Source organism: Rattus norvegicus, chromosome 10, assembly GCF_036323735.1.
Source record: "Rattus norvegicus strain BN/NHsdMcwi chromosome 10, GRCr8, whole genome shotgun sequence".
NCBI lineage: Eukaryota > Metazoa > Chordata > Mammalia > Rodentia > Muridae > Rattus > Rattus norvegicus.
Genome location: NC_086028.1, coordinates 52,306,332 through 52,332,711, shown reverse-complemented (window position 1 = coordinate 52,332,711; position 26,380 = coordinate 52,306,332). Strand labels below are relative to the sequence as shown.

Genomic DNA, 26,380 nt, shown 5'->3' with positions numbered 1-26,380 from the left:
TCAGGGGCAAATGGATGGAATTAAAAAGTATCATCCTGAGTGAGGAACCCAGACCCAAAAGGACATATATAATATGTGCTCACTTATAAGTGGGAATTAGCCATAAAGTACAGGATACCCATGCTACAACCCACAGACCCAAAGAAGCCAAATAACAAGGAGAGACCAAGGAAGAACGATTGGGTCTTTCTCCAAAAGGAAAACAAATAGATATCAGAGGTCGATGGAAGGAGGGAACTAGTGGAAGAGGATAGTGGGACAGAACAGGGTGGGGAGAGATATATGTAGGTAGAGCAGGAGAGAGAGAAGGTAGATTGTCTGGAGGCATCTCTAGGACCTGCCAGAGACCTGGGATGGGGAGAGGAAGGATAAGGACAACAACCCATCCATAAAATCTTTGACCCAAAATGTGCCCTGCCTACAAGATGTGCAGGGACAAAGGTAGAGCAGAGACTGAGGGAATGGCCAACCAATGACTGCTCCAAATTGAGACCCATCCCATGAGCAAGAACCAACCCCTGACACTATTAATGATACTTCTTTATGCCTGCAGACAGGAGCCTGGCCTGAGAGCCTCCACTCAGCTCACACCCAATGGAAAGAGATGCAGAGACTTGCACCCATTAGATAGAGCGTGGGGAGTCTTACAGAAGAGTTGGGCAAAGGATTGAGGGACCCAATGAGGACAGAGATTCCACGTGAAGACCAACAGAGTCAGCTAACCTGAATCAGAGACTGACTCACCAAGACCAAGCACAGGCTAGACCTAGGCTAGCATGCACATATGTAGCAGATGAACAGCTTGGTCTTCACACAGGTTCCCCAACAACTGGAGCCGGGGCTGTCCCTGAGCTTGCTGCCTGCCTATGATCCTGCACCCCTAAATGGACACCTTTATCTGGTCCCAGTGGGAGAGAGTGTGACTTGATGTGTGTGGGGGTGGGATGAGGGGGCAGGATGCTTGACACACAGAGTAAGGCCTCCTCTGAAGGTAGAATCAGGAAGGCTTGCATTAGGGGATACTGGGAGGAGAGGAAAGGCTGATATTGGATTGTAACAAGAATAAATAAATAAATTTAATAATAAAAAAGATTCTATCTACATAGTAGTTTGTTAATAACAATTCCAACTAGTAATAAACTCATCCACTATTGTACTGAAAAGGCAGAGATCAGCATGAGGTGCCATCTGGAGACTCAGTCACAAATCTCAAAGACTCCCAGCTCTCAGTGATCCTGCCATGCCTTGTGTGTTATATATTCTGTACTGTAGATATGTGTAAGAAAAAGAAAGAATAAAGACTGTGTCCCTGGAATCAGAAAGAGGAAAGTAACCTTTCTACCTGCCCACCTTGAAGTTAGAAACTTCTGGAGAGTGGAAGAGGTGCTGGTTGGTACAGAGGTAAGGAGCCCGCAAACTCGAGAGGAGAGGTCACTGGAGGCAAAGGTTTGCTTGTTTTAAATAGCATGTCCACTTGGAGCAGTATGGAGGGGTCCGGGGTAGACTGGGGTCTATTGGGGTCCAGTTGAAATGTCCTGGGTGAGATGGGGAGAAGAGAAAAAGGCGAGAGGTGGACATTGGGCTTTGTTCATAGGCTGTGGCAAATGGCTCTAACATCCAACTGAGGTGCCTGCAAGATTGACAGGCACAGCTGCTGACCTCAGGAGAGTCTCCCGGGGACCAGTGTGGTCATAGAGCAGTTTCGTCTATCAGGCCTAGCTACAGCCCAACCCCCATTACCACCCGGATCTAAACCCATCTGAAACCATTGCTACGAAGATTCTATTGCTGACTGTGCTCCGACATGCTCCCACAAATAAAATGTACTTCTTGGCACAGGACTGCATTCCTGAACATACCTTTTTGGGGTTCAAGCAGCAAGCATTACAGGGCTTTAAACACTCGATAAAGTATATTCCCAGACATTTCACAGGTATCCTATATCTATATATGAAGATAAAACATTCATTTTTATACTCTTTATTGAAAGGTGCACGGATAACCACAAGTAAACACATAAAATAATAAGGATGAATTTTCACCAACTAAAAATATCCAGCTCATCAGCAGCCAGATCAAAACAAGAACACTGCCCATTCTCCAGAAGCCCCTTAAGCACATTGAAGCTTAACACAGTTTTGAAATAAGGCTACCAAAAAAAATACAATCTTTCTCTGACATAACATGATAGTAATTTTGCAGTGAGCTGTTAACTTGGGTCTGGTATTCCACCATTGGCAGGCTTCCGTTTCCCTTTTGCTCCTAAAAACCAAATCTTTAAGCAAAACTCCCAACTCTTCCCTCATGATCATTTGCGTCTTTAGGCCCGTCAGCAGATTCTGTTAAATGAACTGGCAAATTGGTGAGGAGCAGAGGATATGAATCTGTATTAAGCAGCAGTGAGTAGGCAGAGAAGTTGAATATCATGTAGCAAATAAGTGGGACTGTCCCTCAGTCATTTGACTCAGGATTCTAAGCACACACCCCAGGCAGTGCTAGCCTCTTAACAGCTTCCTATTGGGTGTTGCTTTGTAAAGGTGATTATCATAGAAGTTGTTTGTTCTTTTTCTTTGGTTTTTCTTCATCTTCATTTATACTGATAGTGTCAGATCTTCTATAGGACACTTTTATAGGACACTGATGTATTTGTCTCACTCTTCTAATTATACTTCCATAGCAATGCAGATCTAATATCTTCTTGTATACATATGCATACATAGACTCAAACAGCATGTGCATGTCTATATAGATAGGATTTGAACTGAGAGAGGCATGTGACCTTAGGAGTAGCAAGTGTATTTTTAAACATGAGTGGAGATCTATGGTTTTCTGACTTTGTTTTGTTTTGTTTCTTCTGGAACAGGGAAGAAGCCATTGCAGATGGGAGTGGGTGAGCACAGGGCTGGGAAGGGGATCCCAGGGCAAAAGGATGTGAGCTTGAAAGACGGTGGAAGTTGCTCCCGTTGCCATGGCTTATTAACTAAGAGGCAGATGGTCCAATGCGAGATGGGAGGGGGATACTCCTCCAACACCCCTGGGCTCCTTGCTTCTTCCCAACTTCTGCTGGGGGAAGAAAAGTGATTTCTATTGGCTTGCCTGCTTCCAGGTGACCCAGCATTTCCTGCTACCGATGACCAAGCATCGTCTCCTGGAGTCACGTGTCGGTCCTTCAGTGTCCATGCTCACTCCACCATGTGTCTATCAGAGAGAGCAAACACTGGTGTCTTTTCCTGGGCGTGACCTGCAGCCAAGGAAGCCTGCCGAGAGGCAACCCTTAAGGCTTTCCGTTGTGGTAAGAACATGTGAGATCTCACAGTGCTTCATTACTAACTGCAGATACTACATGGTGGAGCGCGCTTTCTAGCGTCTACTTGTTAGATAACTTCTGCATTTATTGTCCACATCACTACAACTCTGACCTATGAGACTGCACAGCATGTGTCCCTTTGCAACTACCTCATTCACCCTTCATACACGACAGACTACCTTCTCCTCGACAGTGCTGAAGACTAATCATGTGTGTGTACCTATGCGTGTGTGTGTACATGTAGATCACATTTTTTTCTTCCTTTTTTATTCATTTACTTAGCAGAGGACCTTGGGTCATCTCGTTTGTGCAGGCTAGCCTTCCGTTCTCTAGGTAGCTGAAGAAAACCTTGAACTTCTGATCCTCCTGCTTCCACCACCTGAGTGCTTGGGATTACAGGTGTGCACCAACACACCCAGTTCAGGTGGTGCTGGGAATCGAACCAGGGCTTCCGGAGTAGTAAGTGAACACTCTACTTGACTGATCTATACCTCTAGCCTCAGGCAGTTCCGTTTTGAATTGTAGTGAGGAGCCTCCCCTCTTTTTCTGAACTGGTGGTACAGTTTGTGAATATGTAATTTTCTCATTACAAGCCGATCACCAAGAAGCACTTCTACATTCCCCAAGAAATGTCTCTGCCGGCAGCGACAACAGCTTAAAGCTTTTAAATTTTGATAGAAAAAAAAAAATCATGCAACAAAACAATTTGAATATAAAAATGGTCTTGCCTTTAACTCTTTTTTTTCATCTTTATTAACTTGGATATTTCTTATTTACATTTCGATTGTTATTCCCTTTCCCAGTTTCCGGGCCAACATCCCCCTAGCCCCTCCCCCTCCCCTTCTCTATGGGTGTTCTCCTTCCCATCCTCCCCCCATTACCACCCTCCCCCCAACAATCCCATTCACTGGGGTTCAGTCTTGGCAGGAACAAGGGCTTCCCCTTCCACTGGTGCTCTTACTAGGCTATTCGTTGCTACCTATGAGGTTGGAGCCCAGGGTCAGTCCACGTATAGTCTTTGGGTGCCTTTAACTCTTAAAAAAATGGTGTCCCCCTTTTTAGTGTACTGAGGATCAAACCCAGGGCCCTGTGCCATCCAGGAGGGTGCTCTCCCACTAACCTATTTCTAAGCCTTCAAGTGAAGAATTTCTGTTCTATCAAAGATGGTTTCCTTTCTATATAGAATATAAAGTCAATACTTTAAATGTATTACCTCTTCTATGCAGTTCTGAAGTCTGAATCCACCCCCATGCACCCACTAGGCAAGTGTCCCTGCCCCTACCTCATGTCTATTATTTTTGTTGTCGTCTGTCGTCGTCGTTTAAGTGTGGATTCAGGATAGCTGGAATGTTACAGGTGGCCTTTGACCCTTTGTGACTCTCTGCCTAAAAGGACTGTTGGAAATGAAACCTTTCAATGGGGGAAGCCTGCAGCTACACCGATGGTCAAATTTCATCAGCAGCCGTCGGCACTTGAGAAACAGCAGAGATTTGGAAACTCCACGTTGGAGGTTACTGACGGGTGGAGGCCAAGGGAAGTTGCAAATGTGCTTCTCTTAGTGGAAAAGTGTGAGGGTGACTGGTGATTGGAGACCAAGTAAATGATGGAGGAGGAGTTAAGGCCAAAGAAGTTAGAGGGAGGAGGCCAGTGGGTAGGGAGAACAGTACAGGCTTCAGGAGAGAGGATGCCGGTGGTGGGCCTGTGAGGCTTGCAGAGTGGAAAGGGAACAGCAAGTAAGAAGCAAGTCAGCAGAGAGAGTGAATCTGATGTGTGACAGAAAATAACCTGGGATGTTGTAAAGGGTTGAAAAGATGTGCTAAGATCAAGGGAAACAAGATGGACAGAAAGGGGAGGGGAGCAGAGAAACTAGCTCCCAGTGGACCCACCAGCCCTCTTCTTGCCTGTAGAATTTGACCATCAAATTGCTACCATGGAAACTAGCAGGCTGAGGTGGGGGTGGCTGGAAAATGAGAATCTTCTGTTAGTTTACTGAGCCACAGAGCAGTCAAGAGTTTGGTTTCCTGACTTGTGAATAGGCCACTCTACTAAGAAAACCTAATTGTCTCATCCACTTATATCTGAGTCTGAGACCTGAAGGGAGACCCCTGCCTCACACTGAAGTGAGTCTATGTGCTTGATCAATTTCAACAAATATTGCCTTGTGTCAAGTGTCCCAGAAATAACACATTATAATGTTGGCGTTGCATATTCTGTTCGTAACTAGTGATGTTCCTATCCAATGATTGTTTTGATCAGAATAAACTTATTTCTTCCCTATCAATAAGTTCGTTGAGACACGGCCAAGAACTTAAAACAGTTCAGGTAAAACTGCACTGTCCCAGTGTTACTCTGGTTCACATGGAAGAGAAGTGGGTCGGCCGAAGAAACGAAAGGTATCTGCTACTACCAAGACGAAGATGTGTTTGCTCTCTTTTCTCCTGAGCTTCCCAGTGCTCCGGCCCCTGACCTCCTGAGCTAAGTGGAGTGTTGCCCTTGGAGGCTCGAGATCAGCCTGGTGAAAGATGGCTTGTGTTGAAAGACAAACCACCTTCATCTGGAACTTGTAAATTTGAGCTGGGGACACATTTGTCACATAGCGACCTTGCAGTAAGCAGAGCGGCTGCTCCCTCAGAAATAGGATTTTCATTGCTGAGGGGGTGTGGGGTAGATCTGTCCTCTATGGCCCAGGCTTCTGCCTTTGAGAAACACTGGAGGTAGGAGATTCTCACATGGTGTTAATGGAGATATAAACGGAGGCCACGTCTATAAGAGGGGACTTCAGAGTTTCTACCAACATTGAAAATGGACATGTCAGTTGGCAAGCAGATCTACTTTTAGACATTTAGCGTAGTGATTTTTGCACGGGTATGTCAAATATTTAGCTAATTGAACAGGTATACATATAGAGATACAGAGAGAGAGAGAGAGAGAGAGAGAGAGAGAGAGAGAGAGAGAGAGAGAGAGAGGAAATTCATGGCAACAATGTTATCTTTGCAACAATGTTATCTTTTCATCACTGGGAGACTCAGATACATTTTGAATACTCCAACACAATTAAAGGAACAAAAGAATAACAGATAGGTTTTGAAAATGAGTTTAAAGCCCCAAATCCCTACCCATTACTGTGTATTTCCTAACTGAATCATTGGGCTTTCCCAGTTGAAACTGCAAGAAATGTAAACATCTCACACCTCTACGTCCTCGAAGAGTGGATGATTTGCATTATGAGGAGTAAGGCTTAACCTCAAAGGCCAGCATCATCCCTGGATGGTGGTGAGCGGAGAAGAGTATAGAACAGCCTCACAGCCTCTGGCAAGTCTAGTCACTGTCAAAGCATTCTACAAACAGCACCAGGATACGCCGGCCTCTGTGACTGCACTCAAAAACTGAATGTGGGAGAATTGCCAGCTGTCTCATTTGAAAACTCTTGGATTCTTTGCTAGTCTGAGCATAAACTCTTTAGCTCAGCAAAAATGAGCTCCTTATGTGAGATGAAACCATCCGAAAGAATGTATGTTTGCAATAATCGGGATAGGATTATACTTTTCATTTTGGGAGTGTGGGCAGATGCTTTGAAAAGAGTAATTTAGAAATAGTTGTCTCTTGAGTTACTGTAAGAAACTAAACAGGTTGAAGATGTTGGAAGGCACACTTGCCTTCCCTGGCTACTTTTATCTCTTTATCTCATGTTTGCTGTAGCCCCCACTCTGTACGTTTATATGAAGCACCCGGGGGAGGTTACACTCTTCAGGCATTTTGCGATTGATAGCCTCACATTCCCACATCCTTTACAGGAGAAATTATAAGGCCTAATAAATATAACTAGCACCTGTCGGTTAAAGAGAGAACACAAGCCTGCTGCTTGCTTTCCTCTGCCTGCGCCTGGGAGCATTTAAGGATTTGTTTCAAAGAAGCTGCTGAAACTATGGAAACTTGACATCATCGGCAAACTTGCTGAGATGGAGAAGCTGGGCTTCCCAGGACACTCCCTCAGCACCTCCATCACTGTCCCTATGCCAAGTCTCGGCAGGTCAGTCACAGATGCCAAACTCCTACGACTCTGACATAGTCGGACTTAAAAATCTTACAGGCTTCTGACTGGCAGGTAAAGGGCTGAGGGGATTAAGGTACTGATGCTGTCTACTGACTTCTGAGTAGGAAGGGATTGAAGGCGATTAGTTTGCCATTGCCTAAAGTAAGCTAGATCCTGCCACCATCATTATGCCTTCCTGTCAGGCCAAAAGAAGAAAGCCACTATTTGTAGATCTGGACTCCTCCGTACAGGTGGAGCTCAAAACACCATGGGTCAGTTTCTTATGTGGCGACATTTTGTTTGGCTTCTTAAGGCTTTCAAATTTAACACCATTTATTCATTAAAGACTATAGTCTCCAAAAGTTTTAGATTTATATAAAAGCAGAGAAGCTAATAATCATTTTCCAGTTATTAACGCCATATTCTTATGGTGCACTTCTACACTTAATCTTAGTCAAAAGGCTGAGAAGCAGTTAGGATTGTACATTTCTTATTAGAAATGTCACCGGTACATAGTTATTAATAAAGCTCATAGCATGCGCCTGCTACTCCCTGGGTTTATTTTGAAAGTGCATTAACTTCTGCTTACTCGTTTTCTGTTCTGGGATGCCGTACTACACTAACTTATTAGGTGTCTTCAGGATCCTCTTGGCTGTGGCAGTGTCTCAGACTTCTCTTGTCTTGATGGCCCTCCTTGGTACTTTTTGTTGGTGGCAGTGGTGGTTTTATTTTTTATTTTTAGTTTTTTAGAGTCACTGCCTGTTGCATTCCACTGAGCTTTCTCCCATCACCTGAGTCTCCTCAAGCCTAACACCATGGGACTGAAGAGTAAAAGTTTCTGAGGTAGCATCATTCCATCATATTACCTAGCATCCCAAGACCTTGCCACTGTTAACATTGGCCTGAATCACCCAGCCACTGGAACGTTTGGGAGTGTGGGCAAATACTTTGAAAAGAATAATTTAGAAAATGTTGTCTCCCGAGTTACTGTAAGAAACTAAACGGGTTGAAGATGTTGGAAGGCACACTTGCATTCCCTGGCTACTTTTTATCTCTTTATCTCACGTTTGTCCTAGTTCTATGTGGCCTGGCTGTCCTAGAACTAACGCTGCAGACTAGGCTGGCCTCAAACTCACAGGGATCTGCCTGCCTCTTCTTCCTGAGTGCCGGGATACAAAGGCATGTGTCACCATGCCCAGCTATTTTCCTCAGCGAAGCCACCACTGAGCCTTTCCAATGCTTACTGGTATGATGAGACACCTACATGTATATGAGATACATGTATCGTTCAAAGAATGGAATGAATACCTCAAAGCCTCAAGTGAGTCCTCCCATACAGCCCTTCCCAATTTCCCATTCCTTATGTCTATTGTCTTCCAGAATGCAAAGGAGCCTGGAGCTCTTCATGCTGGGTCCAACAGAGGGTACCTGGCTCTCCAAAACGATCGCCCACTGGTTTAGACAGTGTTCAGTTCTGCCAGCTCCTGATTCGGTGAGTGGAGTTTTCCCTATTTGACAATATAATGCTATCCTATCTTTTCGAAGCAGAAAATTTGACACTCATTCTGAAGAAGGGCCATCTTCCCCTTCAAAATAAATACCTACCAGCATTATCTTTGGGCTGGATAGTTCTGTTCCCACTTGACACCAGTTAGAATAATTTTGGAAGAGGGAAACTTAATGGAAAAAAATGCCCCCACCAGATTGGCCCGTGGGCAAGTCTTTGGTGCGTTTTCTTTATTGATGTGAGAGGGCCCTTGTCATTGTGAGTGGCGACATCCCTGGGCTGGCAGTCCTATAAAACTGCAAGCTGAGAAGTCCAAGAGGAGCAGGGAGCACAGCTCTGCGTCAGTTCCTGCCTCCAGGTTCCTGTCTTGAGTTCCTGTCCTGGCTTCCTGGGATAATGAAGTAGAAGGCGTAAAATGAAACGAACCCTTTCCTCCTTGAGTTGCTTTTGACCATGGCGTTTCATCACAGAAGTAGAAATCCTCAGACAATCTACAGCCACTCTTTATTCTTTTGCCATTCATTTAAACATTTCCCTTTTCTATACTCTAAAACCAGAACACGTCTCAAACACACAAAAACGCTTGCGATTTGCATCCCATCACATCCAAGGGATGGAAGTGATTTCTAACGTCTAAGTACTAGATATTGTGCCCAACAGGTTTTAAATAGCAACAAGTTCTCCCAAGATGCTACTTGGAGACTGCTAATGCCTACTGTGCTCAAAGGCAATCCACAAGTGGGCAAAACCAGCCTCCCAGGAACTTGATCCTCACTCCAGGCACCAGAATCTACATTTAACAAGGATCCTGGTCACATGAACGCACAGTAAAACCTGCTCCCTCACCTGGCCCTCTTAACACTCTTTTAGAGTACTAAAAGGTCATTTGCAAAAGTCTGTAGAAGGGAATAGGAGTTGTGTTTTCTGACATCATTTTATCTGAATACACAATTGTTGGGGTTTTCTCTTTCTTTCTCTTGTCTTCCCTTTCCTTTCCCTTTTTGCTTTCCTTTTTCAGACAGAATCTTACTCTCTGGTCAAGTCATCTTCCATTCATGATCCTCCTGCCTGTGCTCTCAAGCTCTGGGACACCAGGCATGCAGCACCATCACAGCTGTCCCATTTCTTACAGAAGATGCATAACCAATGCCTCCGCTAATTCAAGTGGTCAGCCCTGGTGACGTCACTCCCTCTGTTCGCGCTTGCAGCCATTTATGTAAGTACCTATGTATGCAGACCAAGCTTATCTCACTTTCCGCAAGGGACAGAGCAGAGATCAACAGCCTGCAAACTTGCAGATTGAATTAAAGGAGCTCATGTCTGCTCCATTCAATGTCAGTGTTAATGACAGCTTTGAAGACACAGTTATAAAATATATCGAGTTGGCAATGTAAGCCTGAAGAATGAAATGCACCGCAGTGGAACAGAGAGCATGAATCTCGAAAATTAACTCCCACGTATGGATATTTGATTACTGTCCATGTCAGGTCCTGAACTGTAAATCATGAGTCCCCAAGGATAATGAGCTGTCAGCAGGTTGACAATCACGGGGTAACAATTGAGATACATTTCAACATCTTTTTAACTGGATTTTAAGCAAGATGCTACAGTAGAGTCCCCTGCTCACTCTCTTCCGGGGCTCCCTGTCCTCTGAACCACTGCCATGCAGACTTTGTTATGGAGTTAAAGCCGCCTGTAGATGACTCAGTGGTGGCTCTGACTTGGGGTAACCTACTCCCCTGAGATGTGACAACCACAGACACTTCCAGACATTGTCAGTGTCGGAAGAGGAAGGGAACTGTCTCCTGATGAGGATTATTCCAGAAGGTCTCTCAGCATCTCTGCCAAAGTCATGGTCATGTAATGTTATAGAATGTTGAACTCGGAGGAATAGGTCACTTATCACACAGGCTTGGCGTATCATACATCATGGGTGTTCCATTCTCTACCATGTAAGTATACTTCATAGAGGAGTTTCTTATGGAGAATGGCAGAAGCCACTACAGCCTCCACCTGAGATGACCCAAAAGATGTCATAAATCAGTTCTCAAAGAGGAAATGATGACCTCAGAGCTTTACAAGTCCGGTGACACTTGGTCTCATCCTTAGACACAACCCTAGACTCTTGGTGGCCCTTATTGAGAGCTAGAGTCAGAGAGCTAATTTCCAGCTTTGTTTCAGCAAAGTGTCCCTGGGCCCCAGCTGGAGAAGCTTCAGGGAGAAGCAGTGATGGGGTAGAAAGGAACCAATCATTACTCTGGAATCCTTACAGCTCTGAGGTTCTACTTCCAAACCAAATATCCTCCATTCCACAGAGCTGATGGGGCAGAGCTCGGGGGGGACCTAGACAGAGTTATCATTATGAAACACTGAATAATTAGTAGACAGAAGACTTTTTAAAATTAACTTTTTAAAACTCACCTTCTAAACTGACATCTGAAAATATTATGCTGCCCTTCTTGAAATAGGAGCCATGGCCCTGGAGATCATAAAAAATCAGGATCCAAGAATTTTGCTCTTGTCTAGGCTTCACCCTCTTTTGAGAGTTTGAGCATATCTAGGTTTTAAAACGTCTTCTTGGATAAAGCTCCTCGATTGCTAGGTGCTTCCCTTCTCATCCCTTTACTCTGCTATGGACTCTAATTTGTTTCATTGATGTTATTCTCCTACCTAATTCTCACCCACCCCCTGCCATATGCCCAGGACCTACTTGGATTTAACAAGTCCCACCTGACACCAACAACTCTCTTTCCTCCCCAAGTTACTGGAGAGGAAAGAGACAATATCCTCATCGATGTGCCTGTCCTCCCTGCCTTTCCCTTACAGTCTGCCAATTCCGGGGCTCATAGTGACTTTACAGAACATGACTATGGCAAGCCACGTGAACTGACTGTCCTTATGTGAGAGAGACACCCCCCGGGAAGATTCACAAAAGGTTAATAATACAAAGAAAACTGAGATGGGAAAGAGAGGAGCTCTTTACTTTAACTCCATTTGTGTTTTGTACCATACTAAGTTAATATCCCAAATGCTAACAAAACGGAGAATGCAAATTGTGCTTCTGTTTAATCCTAAGGTCAAGAAGCAACTGCTACCAAAACTCAACGTATCAAGTAGCACCATATGCTCACACACAGGCCTTCCCTATTCTCCACAGTTGCCACATTTTCACCAAACATCTCTGCAGAGCACTTGTCCCTTCTGTTGCCTTGCTTTTACTGACCCCGTGTTTCCTGTCAGAAGCATTTGTCTCCCCTTCACCTGGCAACATTATGTTTTTCCATTAAATTCTTAATATTTCCCTGACTTTCCAAACCAGCGACCTCTCTTTATTATTGGATTCCGTCGTGTTTCTCAGCACTCACCTTTAGACTGCCTGCTCTCGTTGGTTGTATTTAAATTTACTGTTTCTTCTCATTCATTCTTGAGAAAGTTATTGGGATCCATCTTTGAACTCTAACACTCCCACAAGATAGACATTTGCTAATATTGGTAGATTATTGATTGGTTACCTTTTATCACTCCTTACCAAAGACTTTCTTATTGCAGCTTGAGAGATTTAAGTTTTAAAAGTATACAAAGATTTGATTGAGAGACCAGGGAAGGACTTAGTTGTCCTACAAAATGAAAGTAGAATCAGTCTGTCAGTGGAGGCAGGAGGAGGCTCCAACAAGGAACAAGTGGGAGGGATCTGAAGTCTGACAGCAAATCTATTAGTTCTACTTGGGCCTGTGGCACCTGATGTATAACACACACACACACACACACACACACACACACACATACACACACACCTTGTCAAGTAATAACAGTAAAGTTCATTTCACATAAGAACAAATAGAAGCTTGGTCATTGATATTAAACCTTCCTTCCTTCCTGTCTTTCCTTCTTGAATGCAAGTTCATACACCTGTGTTCATGGTAAAATGTAGAGGGAGAGTTTTGAGCAAACTCCTGCAAGATGGAACTGACATGTTGTGAGGGAGAAGAAACTAGAACTGGGGTCTTTGTTCTGAGTAGCCAGTATCCACCCTCTCAAGCATTGCTGGTGCTCAGGATCACCAGAGAAGTTTTAAAATCATGGATAGGAAGATGGGTGACAGGGTACTAGGAAGGGCATCCGGCTGAATTAGACTGGACTGGTGCTCAGGAGCCAGTGTCATTGAAAAGCTCAGTGGGAAATTCTAACATTTATCCAGGCTTGAGAACTCTGAGCTGAGACAGAGGAGAGATGCTCGGAGGAGTTAATTCCCTAAAAGAGAAATACGGATGTTCATGACTGTGTGGAAGGATGCCCAACCTGCCAACCAGATAATGCAGGTGAAAATGAGGCCCTACATTCTTGCCTTCCATGCTGGTGAGAAACTAAAAACAAACCAAAAAACGAATTAGAAGATTATCAGTATCTGGTGTGAGTAGAAAAATCAGAAAACAGATCCAGAGGTTCCTGATGAGAGGGTAAATTGCTATAGTAACTTTAGAGTGGAATTTGGCCATTCGATGAATACCCCGAGGACTATACATCCCACTATAGAGACGTGTGCTCATCCACGTTCTTTGCTGCTCTAGTCATAGTAGCCAGATATTGGAAAAGGCTTAGATGCCCATCAGCTGATGAATGGATACTGAAAATGTGGTACATTTACACAATGGATTATTATTCAGCCACGTTAAGGGAGATGAAATTATTAAGCTTACATGTAATTTGATGGAATTTATAAAACTATCCTAAATGAGGTAACCAAGACCCCAAAAGACCAATACTGTGAGTTTCCTTTTACATGTGGATGTTAACTTTTAAGCCTTCAAATGTGTGCTGCAGTCCAAATAACCAAAGAGGTTAGGTAGCCAGCAAGGGATCATGGGGAAGGACAGGATCGCCCAAGAAACGGAGACTAGCATACGGTGTTATAGAGAGAAAAAATGGAGATGAAAGAGAAAGAGGATCAAATGAGGGGATAGAGAGCAGGGTAAAGGAGAGAAGGAAGGACAACTAACACAAAATGTCTTTTGAAAAAAAAACATACTAAAACCAACTGCAGATGCTTCCTAAAGCATATATAGATATAAAATCTAAAGGAGGTCACCCAAACAGGAGAGACAATGTCCCAACTAGACACCCTCTGCCATCAAATACATCCTCCTGTGCCAGGAATGGGCTACATCTTGCTGATGTATTATCCAAACAGGCTCCATAGAGCCCCCCAAATATCACAGGGTAATGACAAGGCTGTTGGTTTTCACAGCCTGAATGTAAGACCCTACTGCTGGAGACAGCATGAAAACAGCACTTACTTACGTCATAGAACATGGAGAGGTCGAGCGGCTACCTTAGTAGATGCTTCTCCCCCTGCAGGCTAACAATTCTGATCCTGGAAGATACTCTGCATGGTCCCAGAAGAGAAATATTCATCATTGTCACCCAGCTACAAACCCTGCAGCCTATGACAGTCACCTGCCTGCAGATACACTGGAGCAATAGTGACACAAATGTTATGGGAGTCACCAACCACTTTCTGATTGGATTTAAGGCCTGATTGGATTGGAGATGGAACCCATAATGGACGCTGTTAAAATGGCTAAGAACCTGAGAGTGGGGAGGTCATGAGCCTAGGGGAAAAACCTACCACTGTGATCCTGCTAAAGAAGTGCAGCAGGTAAAGGACTCCTGGGGACCTACTTCTAAACCCAGAGGTCAGATCAGGACTGATACACACATCAAAGCCTACAGACTGTGGCAGCTCACACAAGACAGGTTCAAGGCAGATGGAGCCTCAGCACTGAGAGGAGGAAGTGAACACACATGGTCCTATCCTTAACTAAGAACCTATTGACAATGGATACTAGTCAGCAAAAGGAAAATCAGTTTTCCCCTCAGAATGTCAATGGATCTATCAACCACACTTCAAGGCAGGCTTCATGCCCAGGAGTAGTTGGTCAACACAATAGGAGCTTTTTGTTTCATTTTGTTTTGGTTTGGCTCTGTGTGTGTGTGTGTGTGTGTGTGTGTGTGTGTGTGTGTGTGTGTGTTGGTTTTTGTTTATTTGCTTGTTTTGATTTTTGTTTTTGTGTTTTGTTTTGTCTTTCTTTTTGAAAGAGGGAAAAAGAACATAAAGTTACATGGGTAGGGAGGTAAGGACGTAGAGAGGATCTGAAAGGAGTTCAGGGATGGGAAGCCATGAGCAAAATATATTACATGAAAAGAATTTTAATTAAAAAAAGTAATAATCTGTGTAAATAAAAAGAGGCCATAAATTCGAGGGAGTGAGAGAGGATATACGGAGGGGTTGGCAGGAGAAAGGGGAAATAGAAAATTTTCTATTACTTTATACTATAATTATATTTTAATTTCAATTTTAAAAAAATTAGAGTGTATCATGTGGTCAAAGCAATCCCTCTCAGCTAGCGAAACACATATAGAGACCTATACACCCATGCTCATCATGCTGTGCTTGGGTGGAAGAAAACCGGAAGCAGCTAAGTGTTCATCGGTAGAGCTGTGGCTATGTCCCCTGAGCACAGTCTGCCTACGGGTACTCAGCAGCTGCTGGTAGTAGATAAAGGGGCTCTGTGTGCACTTGTGGAGGCAGGTCCTAGACTTCATGGGGTTCAAAGGCAAGTTGCCCACATGTGCGCGCACGCACACACACACACAAAATATCATTGAAATTTAATAGCACATACCCAAATGCACTATAGTTTCTGTATGTGTGCATTCATAATTATGTTATGAATGAAAAAGCACACAAAGGCAAGAGGAACGAGAAAATGGAGGAGCAGCTCTAGTATGGAGATACAGACAAATGGCCTTATCTATCTATAACTTCAGGTTTTTTCATAAAACAATGTTTAAGATCAAGAAATGGCAGTATAACACAGCCAGAATATGGCAAATACATAGGCGAATGCCAGCAACAAACCACTGAACTGAGAACGGGACCCCCGTTGAAGGAATCAGAGAAAGGACTAAAGAGCTTGAAGGGGCTTGAGACACCATATGAACAACAATGCCAACCAACCAGAGCTTCCAGGGACTAAGTCACTGCCCAAAGACTATACATGGACTGACCCTCGGCTCCAACTGCATAGGTAGCAATGAATATCCTAGTAAGATCACCAGTGGAAGGGGAAGCCCTTGGCCCTGCCAAGACTGAACCCCCAGTGAACGTGATTGTTGGGGGGAGGGCGGTAATGGGGGGAGGTTGGGGAGGGGAACACCCATAGAGAAGGGGAGGAGGAGGGATTAGGGGGATATTGGCCTGGAAACCGGGAAAGAGAATAACAATTGAAATTTAAATAAGAAATACCCAATTTAATAAAGATGGAGGGAAAAAATTTAAAAAAAAAAAAAAGAAAGAAAGAAATGGCAGTATAGGCCTTTAAGACCAGCACTTGGGAGGCAAAGGCAGATTTCTGTAGATTTGAGAATAGATTGGCCTACCTCAAAAGTCCCAGGGCAAACAGGGCTTCATCATGAGACTTTAGTTTATGTGTTTGTCTGTGTACATGTGTGTGTGTGTGTGTGTGTGTGTGTGTGTGTTTAAGTATTTCTTAGTCAATGAAAAATCATTTTTAAGAGTGAGTGAAATATCTGTGGACCTTACATATCAAGGCAGTGAGTGGTTCTTAATTTGGAGATGTGGAGGGGGGCACAAACATCTGAGATTCTAATGAAAGACTTCCCCTAAAAATTCTATAAAAACCTAAGATGCTTTTGTTCAATTTCTGCGAATTTCCAGAGTCCCTGAAACCCAGTCCTACCCCCAACCCCTGACTTCCTGACCCCAGGCTAAGTGCGTCTGCGCACATGGTCCAGAGGCTCGCACACCACTCTGCTCTCGCACCCGGGTTCTTCCGGAGGAGTCAGGAGGGGAGTCAGAATGCCTGACAGCTATTTTTACGAGCGCGTCAGCAGTTCATCACCCCAGATTGAATTTCCCCAGAAGGTAGATTTTCGCTGACATCTTAATACTTGGAAAGGAGCGGCTGATCCTTGAGTAGTGAAGGGATGGCAGCAAGTGGCCAGAGGAGCCACAAACAGAAGCTGATCTGTGTCGGGGAAGCGTCCAGGTTTCTCATCTGCCTTTAGACACCCTCGGCTTCTTTTTAAAGTTCTGCAGTGTCACTCCCCCTCACACAAGGCCGCTATGCTTCCCACCTCGCCATTAACACAGATGGATTTTTTTTTTTTTGTGACTTTGCTTATACATTTTTAAAGAAGCAAGAGACATAAAAGAGCCTATTTCCACTCCTAAAATGCCAATCAATATTCTTTGTACTTTTCCAAAATGCACATAGGATGAAGGTTTGTATCTGCCCCCTTTGGGTCTGCTTTAAAGTGTTTTAATGGCCAAGCCTGCCTTTCTGAGAGCGGATCTCCTCAGTAACACACTTTTTATTAAGTCTCAGCACTACCAGCAGATATACAGTCTGTACCAAATCTGATTAAATGTGCTGTGCCTGCCTGGGCTGTGAGTGTCTTGCACGCAGGGTCCCCAGAGAAGAGCTGTTCTCCTCAGTGCCCGCCCAGTCCCCCATCTGCATAATTAAAATGTCTTTTAAAAATTAACTTGGAAAAGAGAGGTCTGGGTATTAATATAACATTATCTAAGAATTTTAGAGGCTTGTTGCTTTTAGAACATAATGATTTTCTATTTTTGATGTACTGGGGTTCAAACCTTGGATCCTGTGCATGCTAGGCAAGCCCTCGGTCACTGAGCTTAAGTCCCCAGCCCGAAACATGATTGTGTTTGATGGAGATGCAGCTGGCTGAGTTTTTAGTCTTTTGTGTCTTTGAGAATACTTTCTGCAGCTGGCATTGAGAACCTACCCTGGAGTTATCCAGCCGGCCTTTGCAGGTTCTTCCCTCGTGGCCTTCCCTCATAAACTCTTGCTCCCTGTCATACAGGAGTCCATTTCCTTGTACAAGCCCTTTCCTGCATCTCCATCCTCATTGGTGCCCTCTGGCCTAATGCCACATGGTCATTTATTTTGGGTCACTGTGCTCCAGAAACAAATACAGATTTTTCATAATCAGTTACTGTTCATGCCTGTCGCTGGCTCTCGCTTTCTTTGAGCTGCTTATGTAACGTGGGGAAACAAACCCGGGGCCTCACTCCTGATCATACTCCAACCTCCTCTAGTTCCCTTTCAATGTCTGCAGAATCTTGTCTCTCCCACTCGTGGGAAAGCTGAGCTATAACCTTCCCTCCACAACTCTGTGTGAATATTGACTATATCCAGATATTCCAAACTCTGACGATTAAAAGCAAAACTGTTTCCTGTGAGTTTATAATCGTGTGAGATTATACCTATTGTACATGCAGATTGTGAGTAAGCGTACAAACGAAGACAGTAACTCCAGAAGTGCGGAGAACGAAGTCAAGGGATGTGCTGAATGTGGGAAGGTGACACTGGTGAGGAAGGAATCAGGTTGCCATCTATGGAGTAGAGCATGGCAGTCGTGAAGACATCAGGGGAGAGACCGCTCCAGCAGCAAATGCAAGGATGCTAGGTAGGCACTCAGCATGTGTGTGGCCATGAGTTTCCCAGGGAGCAAAAGGTTTTCTAAAAGATGTCCCTCTGTCCTGCAGCACCAAGTGCCTAACAAGGGCATCAGCTGCTTAGTCCTAAGACTCTCTCCCATGAGGAGTCTGTCCACCTTCCTGGGACTGGCACAGTGTAGGGCACCTATTAGGAACTAAGACTGAGGAAGGAAGGAATGGGTTCTTGCGAGTAGCTCCCAGCCCATTCATGAACCTAAACTCATGACTAAGCTTGATTTCTGTGTGGCAGTGTTTACTGGCACAACCTTGTTATTTTAATCAACCTGAAGCATTGGGCTCGTCCATGGCTTGGGATAGCCGGTGTAGAACTGGTTTTCGATTAATTGGAAAGGCCCTTTTAGCCCCATGGGACACATCCAGAAGGGCTATTATTTGCATCAACGTAGTGACCCCTCCCCCTTCCAGTTGCATGTCTGAATGAAAGTCTTTCCTTGGTGATCGTCACCAAGCTCAGTGTTGCGACAAACATTCCTTGGACCATTTTTTGTTAAAAAAAAAAATGGAATTTACAACATGGAGTTTACACTTAAGGCTAAGGGCTTGCCAATGGGCTGACCCCTGGGTCTGACCTCACTTTGGCTTTTAATTTTGTCTTGGGTAACGTGCCTTCTGTTCGATGACCATGAGCCGCAGAGTCTGCGAGTAGACTCTAAATTTATGTTATCCACTAAGCTCGATCTGTGCTGTAGGTACTTTGAGCATCCAACACGCACTAAGAATCATGATGTCAGTACCTACGGCGAAGCAGGGAGGACCCGGCAAAAGCAAACAGCTACGCTTCCACAGAACCTATGGAAGGCCGGTTAAGAATGCCAATATGGACGTGGGGAGGCTTGAGGCTCTCGGAGTGTGGCATGATCATAGCGATGGGAGAAAGGTCACTCCAGGTTGAAAAAGTCTTCCACTGGGTGTGGATGATAACAATTTTTTTTGTTCATGCTTTTAAAGATTTACTGTTTATTTATGTGTGTGGGCACACGTATTTACATGGCGAGGATCCACACAAGCAAGAGGAAGGCATAGGATCCCCTGAAACTAGAGTCGCTGTTGGTTGTGAGCCACCTGACACGGATACTGGGAGATGAATTCTCACCCTCGGCAACTGCAGCAAGGGCCTTAGTCACTCAGCCATTATTTCTAAAAGGTAGGTTTTCCTGAGAGAATGAAGTAGCAGTCATTCCAGCAGGTAGCACACAAAAGCATGCTTACCACATGGTCTAAGAAAGCTTGGTGAGTCTTGGAGAAGAGTCAGCTGCCCAGAGTGACCACTGGGTGGGATGAGGAATAGGAAAGGAGGCCAGAATGCGCTAGAGCACTCTAGGTTCTCAACCTGTGGGTCAAGACCCCCACAGGCATCTCATATCAGATACACTGCTCTAGAGCGACAGGAAAAGATGGAGGATAAAGGGTCTTTAACATCCCAACTTGGGATGCTACGGAGCGGACGTGGCTCATCAGAAAACCTCAGTGCTTTCCTACTCATCTTGCCATCACCATTGGTGGTAGCCTGAGCTCTGAAGAATAGGGTGGAGGAGGCAGACATGGGCTTTGGTGCATACCCAAATAGAGAGCTTTTCTGAGCCCCTAAACCTCATTTATTTGTGGCTCTAGCAAATCATTTCCTTCCTCGAAAGGCTCTTTATTCATAGAACAGAGGTAAGACTAGCACCTATCTCGAGAGCCTGAAAAGGGAATGGAAGGACGTGTGAGGGACTCAGTACTGTGCACAGCACATAGGGAAGTGCTCAGAAGATGCAGAGTGGGTTCGTAATAACAAGCAATGAGTATAGCATGACGGAATTGAGTTCGGTTTCCTTGACGAGGGTCGACAGAGAAACCCAGTGTCGGGCAGATCAACTGAGGTCGCTTGACCTGATAGAGTTTCTGAGGACATTCCCAGCAGGCGCTGTAGCTCTGGCCCCAGCTCTCAGCCAGATTCAGAGTCAAGAGGCCATGCCTGGCAGGCTCATCCTGTCCTCGGATTTCTTACCCCAGAGGGATCAAGGAAAGGGAGCCCAGGCCTTGGATTATAAAGACATTCTTGCTTCTCCCTGTGTAAGACGATAATGCCAAAGGACCCTGGCGCCAGGCACAGGAATGCAGCCTGTCCAAGGTTCCTTGTCCCCACACAAGATCACTAAGTGCTTGCTGGTATTAGACCCTGGAGACTATCTTAAAAGTCCTTGTTTCTCCTGCTTGTTTTTGTTTGACAGCAGTGTTGTACAAGCTCATAAAGTATATAATTCTGCCTCTGGGAGTGCTTGACACAATTTTTTAAAAAAAAAGAAGCTTAAATGCACATTTTCAGAGTACTTTTGGGCTCACCTCAAAACCGACATCCCATCCCATACCCATTCTTACTCCTGTGTATTTGTCCCCAACATCAGTGTCAGGAGGTAATATTTGTCACAGCCAGCCTGCGCCCTAAGCCCTTGCTTTATACCAGGGCTCATCGTCAGTTGTGTATAGGCCCTGAGAGCTGCTGGCTTGTTCTACAAGTCATTGTCCCCCAGGGAGCACAGGCAAAGCCTGGGCAAAGATTATGGCGCTAAAGGTTTCAAATAACCTTATTTTATAAAGGAGTGTCTAAGGTTGGTTAGAAGAACAAAAGAAAAAGAGGAATAGAGAGAGGGAGGGAAAAGTAGCGAGAGGACCAATTATTTGCTCAGACAAATCCCACTCCCATCTCTAAAGCCCTGTGGAGATTAATGGCAATTCTTAACTAAAAATGTCCCATCTCTCTAGATTGTCACCTCCCATCCTGCCTCTGGCTCTGGGCTCTGCTCATCCCAGAGAGATAACACTATCTTTCTCTGGTGGCTTTTCCCCTGTATGGCTTCCAGGACCACCCAGTGAGCCACCCACCCACCCACCACCCATAGATTTAGGGAAAAGTTTGATTTTGAAATGGAGATCTCAGCAAAGGGCTGGGATTGCTCCGCTGAGCCTTTCTCTGGCGTTTATGGTGATTTATTTTATTTCGATTTCTCTTACAGAGTTCTCATAAGGAAATCTAAGTCAACCCCCAGCTTTGACAGGTGAAGTCCTCTGGGAGGCTAGCTGTTCCAGGAGCCAGGACAACACTGGAATGTCCTTCCAAACCAAGACCCAAACAGCTGAGGAGCTCCAGTTACCCAAGATGTGAGTGACAAAGACACTTCTGCCAGTTGGAGGCAGAGACAGGGGGCGGGAGGGTGGGAGGGGGTAAGAAAGGTAGTGCAGGGAAGGACAAGGAAGAAGGGCAAGGCAAGGGGTCGGGGTGGGGTGATGGGGGGTGATGAGCTGTAACTATCCAGAAGGCAGTGGACCTTCCTAGTCTCTAACTATATCCCTTCTGTGCCTTGGGAAACACGGAGTGGTTCCCATGTTGAATCTCAGGGCATCCTTGGTGAATTATTGATTCCCCCAGGATCATCAAGACACGCTTATAGAAAGTGACCGAAGTGAAGATACATGCACATACACTAGCAAGGCGAGTCTAGCCTAAATCTCTGATTCAGGATTTGAGAGATACAAGGTCTGTTCAAGCCGAATTAGAAACGCATGCCCACTAGGCTGTTCTTATTTTATCTTGTTTATGTTTCCTTGTACATGTTTTTCAAAACTAACTGGGGTACTGGGGGGAAAGGGTCATTCTTGAACATGAAATTTTAATTGGTTCTAAAATTTCCAAGAATAAGTTTTAAAATTTTTGCTGAGAAAGAGACAGAAGAATAAAGTCAAGGAGCTCACCTTGGCTAACTTGTGGGGTTGGAAGAAGGATTGAAGTGAGAGATAGGAGATCATCAGCCTCTTTAATACTGCTCAGTTGTCCAATGAATGTAGGTTGTGTGTGTCATTACATTCTCAAGTAAATTCAAGAAATAAAAAAATTTTTAAAGCATCATGTTTTGGAAAAACAAGGCTATTTTATTAAACTAAACACTTCTTAACATATTTTACTTGTGTATTTTAATTGAATTTTGTTTTCTCAGCTCTTTAAAAATGTTGCATTCATTATGAGTGTGGTGTGTGTGTGCATGTGTATAATGTGTTTTTGTGGAGTGTGTGATGTGTGTGTGTGTGTGTATGTAATGTGTATGTTTGTATATGTGATGTTCATTTGTAGGCTATGTCTCAGATGTAAGTGCGTGGGCATAGAATGTATATATATGGGTGTCTATGTCCTAAAGCTTGTGTGTGGAAGTCAGAAGACCCTTTGGCCTGTCTGTGTTCCAGGTTTGAACTCAGATAATCAAGTTTGCAGAACAAGAGCTCTGACTGATGAGCCATCTTGCTACCCCTTTCTCTCCTAACTCTTTAATAAACCCTTTCTGGCAAATGTCAATTTATAGGACAATAGCTGAGCACCACATCCCCACCCCCAGAAACAAGCCTCACAGGGGATGAGCATATCCAATGAATTCATATGCACACATCAAACATTTGAGTTAGAACTGCAACCCCTTAAAACAGCTTTTATTTTTAACCATGAAAACAAGCTGACAGGAAAGTTAGATAGTTTCATAAGTATCCATAACCTACCAGTCAGAGTTAACAAGCATTTTTATTTACTTCAAATCTTTAAGATTAATCACGATAATAAATGCTACAATTCTCCCTTGCTTTCCTCCTAGGGGCAGCAGCTTTGCCCTCAAGCTGGTGTGAACATTCCCGCCCAAGGCCTTTAATCTATGTGTAAGTGAAGAAAGAAACACACAATCTTGGGTTTTGGTCAGAAGGGCTAGTTTGAAGATCCTCTCATTTCACCAAAGGATCCTCAAATCTGTTTTGTTTTTTTATAAATTTAATGTGTGCATGTATGTGTTTGCCTGTGTGTGTGTGTGTGTGTGTGTGTGTGTGTGTGTGTGTGTGTTATGTTTATGTGTTATGAGTCTGTGCAGGAATACTGTGGCACAGCATGTGTGAGAGTCAGAGGTCAGCTCCCAGGTATCTATCTATCCTCTACCTCCAGTATGGGCTCCAAGGATTGAACAAAGGTAGCTAGCATGCATGCTTCCACCCTCCAAGGCAACCGGGCAACCCCTTTCATATCTTTCCTCCCAAATTTAAAAACCAGGAAACCTCTTCGTCAAACCCATAATTGTGGATGATTTATTGGCCAAATCTCAAGGACCTTTCTCATCCTGAGGCTAAACTGAGAAGACAGGGAATTCATCTCCCACCGCCACCCCAACCCCATCTCATTTAAGGGCACTACCTGTCAATTTAGACTGCATTTATAAAAAGAGCAAAATTAATGGCCTTACTCAAAAAAAAAAAAAAAAAAAAAAAACCTCAGTAAGTAGAAGTAAGTAGAGAGATGGATTGAAAATCCTGAGTCCTTGTGAACCCAAAGAGACAAACGTAGCATTTAATCTAAACTGTGCCCTCTGGCGTCACTTTCCAGGCACTCAGTGGCACCGTTTTTTTCCTCCTCTTCTACATCAACTTCAGTGTCACCTCGGCAGATTCCAGGTGACAGATGGGCAGCCTCATTTTAAAAGTCTTCGGTTAGGCTGACCTGTGGCCTTTCCAGAAGAGTGAAATAAATCACCCGGCCCTCGTGTCCTCCTTCCTCACTTCCTGAGATGGGTGCCACCAAAGCTTGACAGACCCCATGAGGATCAACCCCTGCCCAGTGCCTGTGGACACTGCAGTTTCTCCCACTATTTGTGCAAACCACGCCTACCAAGGCTCTACAGCACCTGCCCCAGACCTTCCCAAGAGCACTCAGCCCTGGGTGTCCCCAGAGGAGATGCGAGCCCGCAGTGTGATAGACAGCTGAAGTAAACTGATCTGCTACTAAATCCATAGCAATTCAATTTAAACTCCACGGGGTTTATTGCTGAGAACAGACACAGCTTAAACAGTATTGTGAGGAGCCATTTAAAAAAATTATTAAGGATCTAGAGGGGTATGTGTGAGGATGGAAATGTTAGATTATGTGTGAAAGAGAGGGCTTGGGAGACAGTCGTGGACTGCTAGAGACCATTGCATTACGTGAGCGTTAACTTTGGAGTTGTCCCTTTAACTCTAGGGGTCTTACTTTATCTACCTGGAAAGTAGAACAGCTGAGCCTGCTCAGGGACTGTGAGCCCTGTCTTCACCTTTGAATCACCTGGGTAGATCTGCAGAGTAAGGGCGCCTGGGATCTTCACCCAATCAGCTCAATGAACAGCCAAGGGGATGGGTCCAGGCTCCAGGTTCTGACGCCTTCCCAAAGTTCTTTCAGTGGTTGTGATGTGCAGGGAGGAACTGAAAGGCACTGGCCCAGATGATATCTGAAGTTTCTGACAGGCTGAAGATTGACTGTAAACAAGACATGGTGACCGTGGAAAGGGTGGGTGGCCCTTTCAGGTGCAGCCAGACGAGACTGACATTTACCTGTGCATCAGGCCTGGATCGCCACTGGTCTGGAAGCTTCCTGGTAGTACAGACTGTATTTTGCCAGATCCTGCTAGGCCGTTTGGTATAAAGTACTCAGTGAGAAGTTTTCACGTTGCTTGGCTAGAGTGCGTCTTACCGGAGCACATAGGAGTGATCAAATGATCAAAATTGTGTTGACGGTTACCAAGTTCACACATAATTCACTTAAACGGGCTATCTCTAGGTCCAAGAGGTAAAATTAATCTCCAGTCTAGAGCATCCCTTTCCTGGCCCATGAAGTCAGAATGTCACTTGACATGTCCATAAGCTTTCTGCTAACTCATACCCCAAGTAACCAAGCTGAAGTAAAGAAAAGCAGCTTATTTGACTTCAGAGTTTAGAGGTTTTAGCCCATGATTGGAAAACCCATTGCCTTGGGGCCTCTGATGGTGGGGGTAGGGGACGGCACATCATGGCATGAGCACGAGTGCGGCACAGCAAAGCATCTCACCGTGTGGCTGGGGTATAGAAGCGAGTGACAGAGAAAGGGGCTGGTGCACCTCCAGCAACTGTAAGACTTCCCCCAGGTCCCACCTTTTCAGATTCTCCCACTTCCCAGTCGCTACTGTGCTGGAGAGCAAGCCTTGACTATGTGGCCAGTAGGGTCCGTTCTCAGTCCAAACTGAATCCCTGAGGAAGCATAGAACATAAGCTAGCTATGCTAAGTGGACATTTTTATCAAGCTCTGAAGATCTGTTGGCCATTTCCACACTCAGGGCCCAATCATTGATCAGGAGACAGAACGGCCTGCTGGACCTCCCATGACGCAGTGACCAGCTTCGCTTCCCAATGTCTCTTCCCAGATATTCACTCAAGTGACCACCATGCCCCTGCATTTACTCTCCCCGTTACCACAACACACAGTATCCCGAGTGTCAGCTATTTTGCTGATTGCTGATGGCACAGGAGGAGAAGCATGTTAATCTCCTGGGTAAGGTCACCCCAGAGCACTCTGCAAGACAGCCCCTTCTGGAAAGCCGTCTTGTGCACAGTTAATCCCTTCCTTCTTGTAGGTCTGCTTACGGAGGTGACACCTGCTGACCTTGCGTGTTTGAGAGCCACCTATTTTGAGGGCTGTAGTGCTCTCTGCTCACCACCTACAATTACCATGACTAAAAATACTTCAGAGTGAGGAGAGTCTTCAAGGGGACTTGGCGCCTGGACTACCCTGCTCCTATTTCGGTGCTGTGTCTCAAGGCCACAGCCTGGCTATTGCCGAGCCACACATCACCAGTTAAGACATTGCTCTTCAGAATTCATGGCGGCCTTGTGGCTAGGTCTCTTCCCCCAAAAAAGCTACCCACTAGTGATCTTCCAGATAATCCCCTCACAACTTTGCCACCGTGTGCAGAAACAGCATTTCACAGACATCAGGCAAGCATGCATAGCCATGGTGACATAGCCACAGCTAAAGGGATCCTTCCACCTTCAGTGGTGTGACTGAGGAGCTACCTCAGGCCATCGTGTGAAGAGAAATAAGCTAGGTGATGCAGGGCAACAGTTTTCACAGGCATCATGCCGGTGTGGCATCTTCTCTTAGGACCTACAAGAAGCTGAAAG

The 26,380-nt window shown here is 44.9% G+C and overlaps 1 long non-coding RNA gene across 4 annotated transcripts; it reads left to right on the top strand.

The window, feature by feature from the left end:
- Nucleotides 1-2,290: 2,290 nt before the first annotated feature.
- On the top strand, nt 2,291-26,362 carry LOC103693350 (uncharacterized). Of its 4 annotated transcripts, XR_005490317.2 has the most exons (10): nt 2,291-2,537; nt 2,864-2,890; nt 3,107-3,292; nt 8,721-8,832; nt 9,866-10,063; nt 14,203-14,503; nt 18,173-18,360; nt 19,361-19,556; nt 21,409-21,553; nt 23,029-26,362. It is a non-coding gene; the product is annotated as an uncharacterized LOC103693350 (long non-coding RNA). The 4 variants fall into 4 exon arrangements; XR_010055399.1 differs by lacking the exons at nt 14,203-14,503; nt 18,173-18,360; nt 19,361-19,556; nt 21,409-21,553; nt 23,029-26,362 and adding an exon at nt 11,924-14,167; XR_010055401.1 differs by lacking the exons at nt 14,203-14,503; nt 18,173-18,360; nt 19,361-19,556; nt 21,409-21,553; nt 23,029-26,362 and adding an exon at nt 11,924-14,170 and having other exon boundaries at nt 2,294-2,537; nt 9,980-10,063.
- The last annotated feature ends 18 nt before the right edge of the window (nt 26,363-26,380 follow it).